This window comes from Pleurodeles waltl, chromosome 12, assembly GCF_031143425.1.
Source record: "Pleurodeles waltl isolate 20211129_DDA chromosome 12, aPleWal1.hap1.20221129, whole genome shotgun sequence".
Taxonomy (NCBI): Eukaryota; Metazoa; Chordata; class Amphibia; order Caudata; family Salamandridae; genus Pleurodeles; species Pleurodeles waltl.
Genome location: NC_090451.1, coordinates 116831625 through 116844607, shown reverse-complemented (window position 1 = coordinate 116844607; position 12983 = coordinate 116831625). Strand labels below are relative to the sequence as shown.

At 43.4% G+C, this 12983-nt stretch overlaps 2 non-coding genes across 2 annotated transcripts; both read right to left on the bottom strand.

The window, feature by feature from the left end:
- Nucleotides 1–2604: 2604 nt before the first annotated feature.
- Nucleotides 2605–2678, bottom strand: TRNAI-AAU (transfer RNA isoleucine (anticodon AAU)). Its single transcript has one exon. It is a non-coding gene; the product is annotated as a tRNA-Ile (tRNA).
- Nucleotides 2679–9920: 7242 nt separating this feature from the next.
- Nucleotides 9921–9994, bottom strand: TRNAI-AAU (transfer RNA isoleucine (anticodon AAU)). Its single transcript has one exon. It is a non-coding gene; the product is annotated as a tRNA-Ile (tRNA).
- Between the last annotated feature and the right edge of the window lie 2989 nt (nucleotides 9995–12983).

Genomic DNA, 12983 nt, shown 5'->3' with positions numbered 1-12983 from the left:
GGAAATAGATGGAGTTGATGGTAATCTTCAGGGCTTTGAAGTTTTCCCATCATCATCTGTCTCAAAAAAATGTGCTAGTAAAGACAGAGAATAAGGTAGCTGTCTTTTACATTAACCAACAGTGAAGCATGCATTCAAAATCCCTCAATGCAATAGCAGAACAATTGGGTTATTGGGCAGAGATCAACCTGTTGCACACGTCGGCAGTACACATCAAGGGCACCGACAATGTGATGGCAGACAGCTGGAGGTTTCCAAATTTGCTGGAGCTGACGGTATCCAGGTCATTGTTTTGAGAGATATGCCGAGAGTTTGTGAAACCCTTTCTGGATCTCTTTTCAAACAAGGACAATGCTCATCTTTGTCGATTCTGATCCAGGCTTCTGGAACAAGGAGCCTAGGTAGTGGACGTATTGGTGATAAAGTGGCTGAGAAGTCTCCTTTATACATTCCCCCACTTTTTATTGATCCAGATGGCTCTCTTCAAGTCTCAGCAGGGGGGAGGGAACTTTATTCTTGTGGGCCCTTATTGGCCAGAGATGTCATGGTTTCCTCTTCTGAACCCTGGCTCTTCTACCTCCTTGGGTACTGCTCAAGTGTGTCTCTCTCAGAACGTCGTCCCTGACCTTCTTGCTCCAACTCACTCTATCGCCTTGGAGGTTGAGAAGTCTGGACTGCTAGCAAAGGGTCTTTCCTCTTCCTTAGTGGAGTTAATTCAGCACTCCAGCAGGCCTTCTACTTCGAAGTGTTACTCAAAGAACTGGAAGTCTTTTGAGACGTGATGTTCTGCTCATGATCTTTTGGCACCTACCTGTAGTTTGTCTGCTATTTTGCATTTTCTTTTGAATGGGTTTCACTTGAATCTCTTTCCACTCTGAAAGCTCATTGCTTTGCGATAAAGGGTTTTAGGGACTTTTCTGTACCTTCGTCGATGTTACAATCTTTGGTGTCTAGACTGTTCTGATCTTTTGTCAATTGTAAGACCAGTTGAAAAATCCCTTTTCTCCAACTCAGAATCTTCCTACTCTTTTATAGGCTTTGCAATTTTATCTCTTTCAGGATCTGGATGCTCTAGACTTAAAGATTGTTTCCTATAAAGTTATTTTCCTATTTCCTATCACCTTGCTGAGAACAATTGGGGAGCTGGGAGTCTTAAAATGCTGTCCTCTCTTCATTTGATACTTTGGAAGATGGGGTAACTTTAAGGCCTAGCCTTCCCTTTACTGCAAAGGTTAAGTCTATTTTTGATAGATCTTAGGAAATAATTCTTCCTTCTTTCATTCCCTCTCCTTCCTCTCCGGAGGAACATTTGCTGAATACACTTGATGTTTAAAGAGCTCTTTTCATTTATGTCACCAGGCCTCTGCAGTTCAGGAAAACCGACTCCTTGTTAGTGACTTTTCGACAGCCTGGAAAAGACAAGAAGGTGACTTTTATGACTCTGAGTAGGTGGATTAAGTTGTCAATTTTTCTGGCTTTGCAAGGCTTTTTAGAATATCTTCCAGTTCAGGGATGGTCTACGAGAGGAATGGCCACCTCCTGGGTTGAATTAAAGTGAGTAACAATCTAGGAAATTCCTAGGGTGGCTACTTGGTCCTCAGAGCATACATTTGTCAAGCATTATGGCTTAATAATTTTTCTGTTTTGCATTTCAGTACCAATGTTTTGAACTCTGCATTACCCTTAGTCCATCTTGTCTATGTCCCAAACATTACATCCTGCCCACCTTCCCATCACTCCTTTCGCAAGAGCTTGGCACCCAGGTTGGGTGCATGGGGCTAGCATTTCAGGATCCTCCTGTTCTTTCTTCCTGTTGGAAGGTGACATCACCTTACTTTGTAATGACTGTCACAAGGACGCAATGGACTAAGGCTAATGAAGATTACCAATAAGTAACCAACGCATCACCATTCTTTCTGAATGTGCGTGGCTCATTCCGCAGGACTTGTTCTTTGTATGATTCCTGGATTTTCAGAAGCCCTTTGATGGCAGCACCCCCACACTGAAAATTGTTTCAGCACCACTGTACAAGGGTCAGTTGTCATGCTCATCTGCAGGGTAGATTTGCATTGAAGTAGTCTAACTCCCCAGGCCTTGTCTTTTGCTCAATTTGCCTTTGTGAGTTTTCTCTCAATCACTGTCGACTTCCTTTGATCTTTCTTGCTTCTTTTACTTCACCTTCGCCTTCAGTGTATCTTTCGGCCCTCTTAAGAGACACACCCACTTGTAGCCACTTCTATACTTCTGTCACCTAATTATTTTCCTATCGTTTCCCCTGTAACGTTGCTGATCCTAGCTATAGCATCACTATCCAGAATCTGTTCACCTGAGTTATGTTCCTCTTATCCCCACGCATCTAATAATCAGCTCTTGGTCTCCCTCCACCTCTCACGAGACATAGTCTGAGGCAGTGTCTCCATCTTGGAGAGACAATCCCTTGCACTTGTGTTGTTCTACTGGCGCTGCCGGCTTGAGCTTTGGTCAGCAGTGGCAAAAGAAGGACTAATGGAAAGTGAACGTATACTGGGGCAACAGAGTGTATGGATTTATAAGAGCTTGATTAAATGAGAAAAAAAGAGTTTAGTTGAGAGAAAAAATGCAACCTGGCCCGTACGGGGATTGAACCCGTGACCTTGGCGTTATTAGCACCACGCTCTAACCAACTGAGCTAACCTGCCATGAGTACTACAGATATCCTTTTTCCATGAGATGCAGATAGATAGAAGAGTTGGTCTCACGATCGCAATTCCTTCATACTTTTCTCCTTCCGCCCCCTGTCTGGATTACAATAACAAGAGCTGTGGAGTGCTGCACGCCAGCCTCAGTGCCTCTTCTTTCACTCAATCTCACTGTGTGCTGTGATATCTTTGTAACATCGCTTGTTGCCGGAAAAAAAGGAAAGGATGGATAGTTTTTTTATTCTTTTACAACAAAACCCAAAATGCATCGGCTTGCTTGCTCATTAAGTTTACAAGGCCAGCTGCTTTTGAGATATTATAATTATAGTGGTTATTCGGCGTTGGAGGTAAGAGAGTTTTTTTTAGGTCTGGCCGTTCCTTCTGCTTCAAATTACTTGAGCTCATGTCAACAAAGTAACAACAAAACATAGCCAACGGTTCGATGCTCAAGCCTTCCCTACTGCGCCTTCCCATGTATCTCCTGCCGACCACAGTGCAGGAAATCTGAGTTTGCATTTGCGCAAAGAGACGTACAACACAAGAAGGCGTGCTTTCGTGCGCCGGGCACCACCCGGCCTGTGCATTCCTCACTGTCGTGAGATCAGTTTACTCAGTAGAGCATGACGCTGCAATTGGTTAGTAGGGCAGGCCTGACCAGAATAGTATATTTGGGGTCATGTATTTGATTGCATTTTTAAAACAGTAACAGAACTTAACTGCAATGTTGAAATAGGTCTAGACATATTTAAACAGTGTCAATTTAATAGAAGAATTGTGGACAATTCAGAGGGGAGGCACCAATGTTTTTTTTTCCCATTGGGTGGATGCGGCATTAAAGAGTTTGAAGACCACTGGTCTAAGTGGACACTAATATACCTGGATGCTCCTGAATCCTCGCAACAGATGCCAGCAAACCTGGCTGGAGAGCTACTGTGTTGGACTGATCCTGTCGATTCAAGTGGTCTTTCCTAGAGAGTCGGAGGTCATGGAAATAGATGGAGTTGATGGTAATCTTCAGGGCTTTGAAGTTTTCCCATCATCATCTGTCTCAAAAAAATGTGCTAGTAAAGACAGAGAATGAGATAGCTGTCTTTTACATTAACCAACAGTGAAGCATGCATTCAAAATCCCTCAATGCAATAGCAGAACAATTGGGTTATTGGGCAGAGATCAACCTGTTGCACACGTCGGCAGTACACATCAAGGGCACCGACAATGTGATGGCATACAGCTGGAGGTTTCCAAATTTGCTGGAGTTGACGTTATCCAGGTCGTTGTTTTGAGAGATATGCCGAGAGTTTGTGAAACCCTTTCTGGATCTCTTTTCAAACAATGACAATGCTCATCTTTGTCGATTCTGATCCAGGCTTCCGGAACAAGGAGCCTAGGTAGTGGACGTATTTTGTGATAAAGTGGCTGAGAAGTCTCCTTTATACATTCCCCCCCTTTTTATTGATCCAGATGGTTCTCTTCAAGTCTCAGCAGGGGGAGGGAAATTTATTCTTGTGGGCCCTTATTGGCCAGAGATGTCATGGTTTCCTCTTCTGAACCCCTGGCCCTTCTACCTCCTTGAGTACTGCTCAAGTGTGTCTCTCTCAGAACGTCGTCCCTGACCTTCTTGCTCCAACTCACTCTATCGCTTTGGAGGTTGAGAAGTCTGGACTGCTAGCAAAGGGTCTTTCCTCTTCCTTAGTGGAGTTAATTCAGCACTCCAGCAGGCCTTCTACTTCGAAGTCTTACTCAAAGAACTGGAAGTCTTTTGAGACGTGATGTTCTGCTCATGATCTTTTGGCACCTACCTGTAGTTTGTCTGCTATTTTGCATTTTCTTCTGAATGGGTTTCACTTGAATCTCTTTCCACTCTGAAAGCTCATTGCTTTGCGATAAAGGTTTTTAGGGACTTTTCTGTACCTTTGTCGATGTTACAATCTTTGGTGTCTAGACTGTTCTGATCTTTTGTCAATTGTAAGACCAGTTGAAAAATCCCTTTTCTCCAACTCAGAATCTTCCTACTCTTTTATAGGCTTTGCAATTTTATCTCTTTGAGGATCTGGATACTGTAGACATAAAGATTGTTTCCTATAAAGTTATTTTCCTATTTCCTATCACCTTGCTGAGAACAATTGGGGAGCTGGGAGCCTTAAAATGCTGTCCTCTCTTCATTTGATACTTTGGAAGATGGGGTAACTTTAAGGCCTAGCCTTACCTTTGCTGCAAAGGTTAAGTCTATTTTTGATAGATCTTAGGAAATAATTCTTCCTTCTTTCATTCCCTCTCCTTCCTCTCCGGAGGAACATTTGCTGAATACACTTGATGTTTAAAGAGCTCTTTTCATTTATGTCACCAGGCCTCTGCAGTTCAGGAAAACCGACTCCTTGTTTGTGACTTTTGGACAGCCTGGAAAAGACAAGAAGGTGACTTTTATGACTCTGAGTAGGTGGATTAAGTTGTCAATTTTTCTGGCTTTGCAAGGCTTTTTAGAATATCTTCCAGTTCAGGGATGGTCTACGAGAGGAATGGCCACCTCCTGGGTTGAATTCCAGTGAGTAACAATCTAGGAAATTCCTAGGGTGGCTACTTGGTCATCAGAGCATACATTTATCAAGCATTATGGCTTAATAATTTTTCTGTTTTGCATTTCAGTACCAATGTTTTGAACTCTGCATTACCCTCAGTCCATCTTGTCTTTGTCACAAACATTACATCCTGCCCACCTTCCCATCAATCCTTTGGCAAGGGCTTGGCACCCAGGTTGGGTGCATGGGGCTAGCATTTAAGGATCCTCCTGTTCTTTCTTCCTGTTGGAAGTTGACATCACCTTACTTTGTAATGACTGTCACAAAGACGCAATGGACTAAGGCTAATGAAGATTACCAATGAGTAACCAACGCATCACCATTCTTTCTGAATGTGCGTGGCTCATTCCGCAGGACTTGTTCTTTGTATGATTCCTGGATTTTCAGAAGCCCTTTGATGGCAGGACCCCCACACTGAAAATTGTTTCAGCACCACTGTACAAGGGTCAGTTGTCATGCTCATCTGCGGCGTAAATTTGCATTGAAGTAGTCTAACTCCCCAGGCCTTGTCTTTTGCTCAATTTGCCTTTGTGAGTTTTCTCTCAATCACTGTCGACTTCCTTTGATCTTTCTTTATTCTTTTACTTCACCTTCGCCTTCAGTGTATCTTTCGGCCCTCTTAAGAGACACACCCCCTTGTAGCCACTTCTATACTTCTGTCACCTAATTATTTTCCTATCCTTTCCCCTGTAACGTTGCTGATCCTAGCTATAGCATCACTTTCCAGAATCTGTTCACCTGAGTTATGTTCCTCTTATCCCCACGCATCTAATAATCAGCTCTTGGTCTCCCTCCACCTCTCACGAGACATAGTCTGAGGCAGTGTCTCCATCTTGGAGAGACAATCCCTTGCACTTGTGTTGTTCTACTGGCACTGCCGGCTTGAGCTTTGGTGAGCAGTGGCAAAAGAAGGACTAATGGAAAGTGAACGTATACTGGAGCAACAGAGTGTATGGATTTATAAGAGCTTGATTAAATGAGAAAAAAAGAGTTTAGTTGAGAGAAAAAATGCAACCTGGCCCGTACGGGGATCGAACCCCCGACCTTGGCATTATTAGCACCACGCTCTAACCAACTGAGCTAACCGGCCATGAGTACTATGGATATCCTTTTTCCATGAAATGCAGATAGATAGAAGAGTTGGTCTCACTATCGCAATTCCTTCATACTTTTCTCCTTCCGCCCCCTGTCTGGATTACAATAACAAGAGATGTGGAGTGCTGCACGCCAACCTCAATGCCTCTTCTTTCACTCAATCTCACTGTGTGCTGTGATATCTTTGTAACATCGCTTGTTGCCGGAAAAAAAGGAAAGGATGGATAGTATTTTTATTCTTTTACAACAAAACCCAAAATGCATCAGCTTGCTTTTTCATTAAGTTTACAAGGCCAGCTGCTTTTGAGATATTATAATTATAGTGGTTATTCCGCGTTGGAGGTAAGAGAGTTTTTTTTAGGTCTGGCCGATCCTTCTGCTTCAAATTACTTGAGCTCATGTCAACAAAGTAACAACAAAACATAGCCAATGGTTCGATGCTCAAGCCTTCCCTACTGCGCCTTCCCATGTCTCTCCTGCCGACCACAGTGCAGGAAATCTGAGTTTGCATTTGCGCGAAGAGACGTACAACACAAGAAGGCGCGCTTTCGTGCGCCGTGCACCACCCGGCCTGTGCATTCCTCACTGTCGTGAGATCAGTTTACTCAGCAGAGCATGACGCTGCAATTGGTTAGTAGGGCAGGCCTTACCAGAATAGTATATTTGGGGTCATGTATTTGATTGCATTTTTAAAACAGTAACAGAACTTAACTGCAATGTTTAAATAGGTCTAGACATATTTAAACAGTGTCAATTTAATAGAAGAATTGTGGACAATTCAGAGGGGAGGCACCAATGTTTTTTTTTCCCATTGGGTGGATGCGGCATTAAAGAGTTTGAAGACCACTGGTCTAAGTGGACACTAATACACCTGGATGCTCCTGAATTCCTCGCAACAGATGCCAGCAAACCTGGCTGGAGAGCTACTGTGTTGGACTGATCCTGTCGATTCAAGTGGTCTTTCCTAGAGAGTCGGAGGTCATGGAAATAGATGGAGTTGATGGTAATCTTCAGGGCTTTGAAGTTTTCCCATCATCATCTGTCTCAAAAAAATGTGCTAGTAAAGACAGAGAATAAGGTAGCTGTCTTTTACATTAACCAACAGTGAAGCATGCATTCAAAATCCCTCAATGCAATAGCAGAACAATTGGGTTATTGGGCAGAGATCAACCTGTTGCTCACGTCGGCAGTACACATCAAGGGCACCGACAATGTGATGGCAGACAGCTGGAGGTTTCCAAATTTGCTGGAGTTGACGTTATCCAGGTCGTTGTTTTGAGAGATATGCCGAGAGTTTGTGAAACCCTTTCTGGATCTCTTTTCAAACAAGGCCAATGCTCATCTTTGTCGATTCTGATCCAGGCTTCCGGAACAAGGAGCCTAGGTAGTGGACGTATTGGTGATAAAGTGGCTGAGAAGTCTCCTTTATACATTCCCCCACTTTTTATTGATCCAGATGGTTCTCTTCAAGTCTCAGCAGGGGGGAGGGAACTTTATTCTTGTGGGCCCTTATTGGCCAGAGATGTCATGGTTTCCTCTTCTGAACCCCTGGCTCTTCTACCTCCTTGGGTACTGCTCAAGTGTGTCTCTCTCAGAACGTCGTCCCTGACCTTGTTGCTCCAACTAACTCTATCGCATTGGAGGTTGAGAAGTCTGGACTGCTAGCAAAGGGTCTTTCCTCTTCCTTAGTGGAGTTAATTCAGCACTCCAGCAGGCCTTCTACTTCGAAGTCTTACTCAAAGAACTGGAAGTCTTTTGAGACGTGATGTTCTGCTCATGATCTTTTGGCACCTACCTGTAGTTTGTCTTCTGAATGGGTTTCACTTGAATCTCTTTCCACTCTGAAAGCTCATTGCTTTGCGATAAAGGTTTTTAGGGACTTTTCTGTACCTTCGTCGATGTTACAATCTTTGGTGTCTAGACTGTTCTGATCTTTTGACAATTGTAAGACCAGTTGAAAAATCCCTTTTCTCCAACTCAGAATCTTCCTACTCTTTTATAGGCTTTGCAATTTTATCTCTTTGAGGATCTGGATACTGTAGACATAAAGATTGTTTACTGTAAAGTTATTTTCCTATTTCCTATCACCTTGCTGAGAACAATTGGGGAGCTGGGAGCCTTAAAATGCTGTCCTCTCTTCATTTGATACTTTGGAAGATGGGTTAACTTTAAGGCCTAGCCTTACCTTTGCTGCAAAGGTTAAGTCTATTTTTGATAGATCTTAGGAAATAATTCTTCCTTCTTTCATTCCCTCTCCTTCCTCTCCGGAGGAACATTTGCTGAATACACTTGATGTTTAAAGAGCTCTTTTCATTTATGTCACCAGGCCTCTGCAGTTCAGGAAAACCGACTCCTTGTTTGTGACTTTTGGACAGCCTGGAAAAGACAAGAAGGTGACTTTTATGACTCTGAGTAGGTGGATTAAGTTGTCAATTTTTCTGGCTTTGCAAGGCTTTTTAGAATATATTCCAGTTCAGGGATGGTCTACGAGAGGAATGGCCACCTCCTGGGTTGAATTCCAGTGAGTAACAATCTAGGAAATTCCTAGGGTGGCTACTTGGTCCTCAGAGCATACATTTGTCAAGCATTATGGCTTAATAATTTTTCTGTTTTGCATTTCAGTACCAATGTTTTGAACTCTGCATTACCCTCAGTCCATCTTGTCTTTGTCACAAACATTACATCCTGCCCACCTTCCCATCAATCCTTTGGCAAGGGCTTGGCACCCAGGTTGGGTGCATGGGGCTAGCATTTAAGGATCCTCCTGTTCTTTCTTCCTGTTGGAAGGTGACATCACCTTACTTTGTAATGACTGTCACAAGGACGCAATGGACTAAGGCTAATGAAGATTACCAATAAGTAACCAACGCATCACCATTCTTTCTGAATGTGCGTGGCTCATTCCGCAGGACTTGTTCTTTGTATGATTCCAGGATTTTCAGAAGCCCTTTGATGGCAGCACCCCCACACTGAAAATAGTTTCAGCACCACTGTACAAGGGTCAGTTGTCATGCTCATCTGCGGCGTAAATTTGCATTGAAGTAGTCTAACTCCCCAGGCCTTGTCTTTTGCTCAATTTGCCTTTGTGAGTTTTCTCTCAATCACTGTCGACTTCCTTTGATCTTTCTTTCTTCTTTTACTTCACCTTCGCCTTCAGTGTATCTTTCGGCCCTCTTAAGAGACACACCCCCTTGTAGCCACTTCTATACTTCTGTCACCTAATTATTTTCCTATCCTTTCCCCTGTAACGTTGCTGATCCTAGCTAAAGCATCACTATCCAGAATCGGTTCACCTGAGTTATGTTCCTCTTATCCCCACGCATCTAATAATCAGCTCTTGGTCTCCCTCCACCTCTCACGAGACTTAGTCTGAGGCAGTGTCTCCATCTTGGAGAGACAATCCCTTGCACTTGTGTTGTTCTACTGGCGCTGCCGGCTTGAGCTTTGGTCAGCAGTGGCAAAAGAAGGACTAATGGAAAGTGAACGTATACTGGAGCAACAGAGTGTATGGATTTATAAGAGCTTGATTAAATGAGAAAAAAAGAGTTTAGTTGAGAGAAAAAATGCAACCTGACCCGTACGGGGATCGAACCCGCAACCTTGGCATTATTAGCACCACGCTCTAACCAACTGAGCTAACCGGCCATGGGTACTAAAGATATCCTTTTTCCATGAAATGCAGATACATAGAAGAGTTGGTCTTACTATCGCCATTCCTTCATACTTTTCTACTTCCGCCCCCTGTCTGGATTACAATAACAAGAGCTGTGGAGTGCTGCACGCCAGCCTCAGTGCCTCTTCTTTCACTCAATCTCACTGTGTGCTGTGATATCTTTGGAACATCGCTTGTTGCCGGAGAAAAAGGAAAGGATGGATAGTATTTTTATACTTTTACAACAAAACCCAAAATGCATCGGCTTGCTTGGTCATTAAGTTTACAAGGCCAGCTGCTTTTGAGATATTATAATTATAGTGGTTATTCGGTGTTGGAGGTAAGAGAGTTTTTTTTAGGTCTGGCCGTTTCTTCTGCTTCAAATTACTTGAGCTCATGTCACCAAAGTAACAACAAAACATAGCCAACGGTTCGTTGCTCAAGCCTTCCCTACTGCGCCTTCCCATGTCTCTCCTGCCGACCACAGTGCAGGAAATCTGAGTTTGCATTTGCACGAAGAGACGTACAACACAAGAAGGCGCGCTTTCGTGCGCCGGGCACCACCCGGCCTGTGCATTCCTCACTGTCGTGAGATCAGTTTACTCAGCAGAGCATGACGCTGCAATTGGTTAGTAGGGCCTGCCTGACCAGAATAGTATATTTGGAGTCATGTATTTGATTGCATTTTTAAAACAGTAACAGAACTTAACTGCAATGTTTAAATAGGTCTAGACATATTTAAACAGTGTCAATTTAATAGAAGAATTGTGGACAATTCAGAGGGGCGGCACCAATGTTTTTTTTTCCCATTGGGTGGATGTGGCATTAAAGAGTTTGAGGACCACTGGTCTAAGTGGACACTAATACACCTGGATGCTCCTGAATTCCTCGCAACAGATGCCAGCAAACCTGGCTGCAGAGCTACTGTGTTGGACTGATCCTGTCGATTCAAGTGGTCTTTCCTAGAGAGTCGGAGGTCATGGAAATAGATGGAGTTGATGGTAATCTTCAGGGCTTTGAAGTTTTCCCATCATCATCTGTCTCAAAAAAATGTGCTAGTAAAGACAGAGAATAAGGTAGCTGTCTTTTACATTAACCAACAGTGAAGCATGCATTCAAAATCCCTCAATGCAATAGCAGAACAATTGGGTTATTGGGCAGAGATCAACCTGTTGCACACGTCGGCAGTACACATCAAGGGCACCGACAATGTGATGGCAGACAGCTGGAGGTTTCCAAATTTGCTGGAGCTGACGGTATCCAGGTCATTGTTTTGAGAGATATGCCGAGAGTTTGTGAAACCCTTTCTGGATCTCTTTTCAAACAAGGACAATGCTCATCTTTGTCGATTCTGATCCAGGCTTCTGGAACAAGGAGCCTAGGTAGTGGACGTATTGGTGATAAAGTGGCTGAGAAGTCTCCTTTATACATTCCCCCACTTTTTATTGATCCAGATGGCTCTCTTCAAGTCTCAGCAGGGGGGAGGGAACTTTATTCTTGTGGGCCCTTATTGGCCAGAGATGTCATGGTTTCCTCTTCTGAACCCTGGCTCTTCTACCTCCTTGGGTACTGCTCAAGTGTGTCTCTCTCAGAACGTCGTCCCTGACCTTCTTGCTCCAACTCACTCTATCGCCTTGGAGGTTGAGAAGTCTGGACTGCTAGCAAAGGGTCTTTCCTCTTCCTTAGTGGAGTTAATTCAGCACTCCAGCAGGCCTTCTACTTCGAAGTGTTACTCAAAGAACTGGAAGTCTTTTGAGACGTGATGTTCTGCTCATGATCTTTTGGCACCTACCTGTAGTTTGTCTGCTATTTTGCATTTTCTTTTGAATGGGTTTCACTTGAATCTCTTTCCACTCTGAAAGCTCATTGCTTTGCGATAAAGGGTTTTAGGGACTTTTCTGTACCTTCGTCGATGTTACAATCTTTGGTGTCTAGACTGTTCTGATCTTTTGTCAATTGTAAGACCAGTTGAAAAATCCCTTTTCTCCAACTCAGAATCTTCCTACTCTTTTATAGGCTTTGCAATTTTATCTCTTTCAGGATCTGGATGCTCTAGACTTAAAGATTGTTTCCTATAAAGTTATTTTCCTATTTCCTATCACCTTGCTGAGAACAATTGGGGAGCTGGGAGTCTTAAAATGCTGTCCTCTCTTCATTTGATACTTTGGAAGATGGGGTAACTTTAAGGCCTAGCCTTCCCTTTACTGCAAAGGTTAAGTCTATTTTTGATAGATCTTAGGAAATAATTCTTCCTTCTTTCATTCCCTCTCCTTCCTCTCCGGAGGAACATTTGCTGAATACACTTGATGTTTAAAGAGCTCTTTTCATTTATGTCACCAGGCCTCTGCAGTTCAGGAAAACCGACTCCTTGTTTGTGACTTTTGGACAGCCTGGAAAAGACAAGAAGGTGACTTTTATGACTCTGAGTAGGTGGATTAAGTTGTCAGTTTTTCTGGCTTTGCAAGGCTTTTTAGAATATCTTCCAGTTCAGGGATGGTCTACGAGAGGAATGGCCACCTCCTGGTTTGAATTCCAGTGAGTAACAATCTAGGAAATTCCTAGGGTGGCTACTTGGTCCTCAGAGCATACATTTGTCAAGCATTATGGCTCAATAATTTTTCTGTTTTTCATTTGAGTACCAATGTTTTGAACTCTGTATTACCCTGAGTCCATCTTGTCTTTGTCACAAACATTACATCCTGCCCACCTTCCCATCAGTCCTTTGGCAAGGGCTTGGCACCCAGGTTGGGTGCATGGGGCTAGCATTTAAGGATCCTCCTGTTCTTTCTTCCTGTTGGAAGGTGACATCACCTTACTTTGTAATGACTGTCACAAGGATGCAATGGACTAAGGCTAATGAAGATTACCAATAAGTAACCAACGCATCACCACTCTTTCTGAATGTGCGTGGCTCATTCCGCAGGACTTGTTCTTTGTATAATTCCTGGATTTTCAGAAGCCCTTTGATGGCAGCACCCCCAC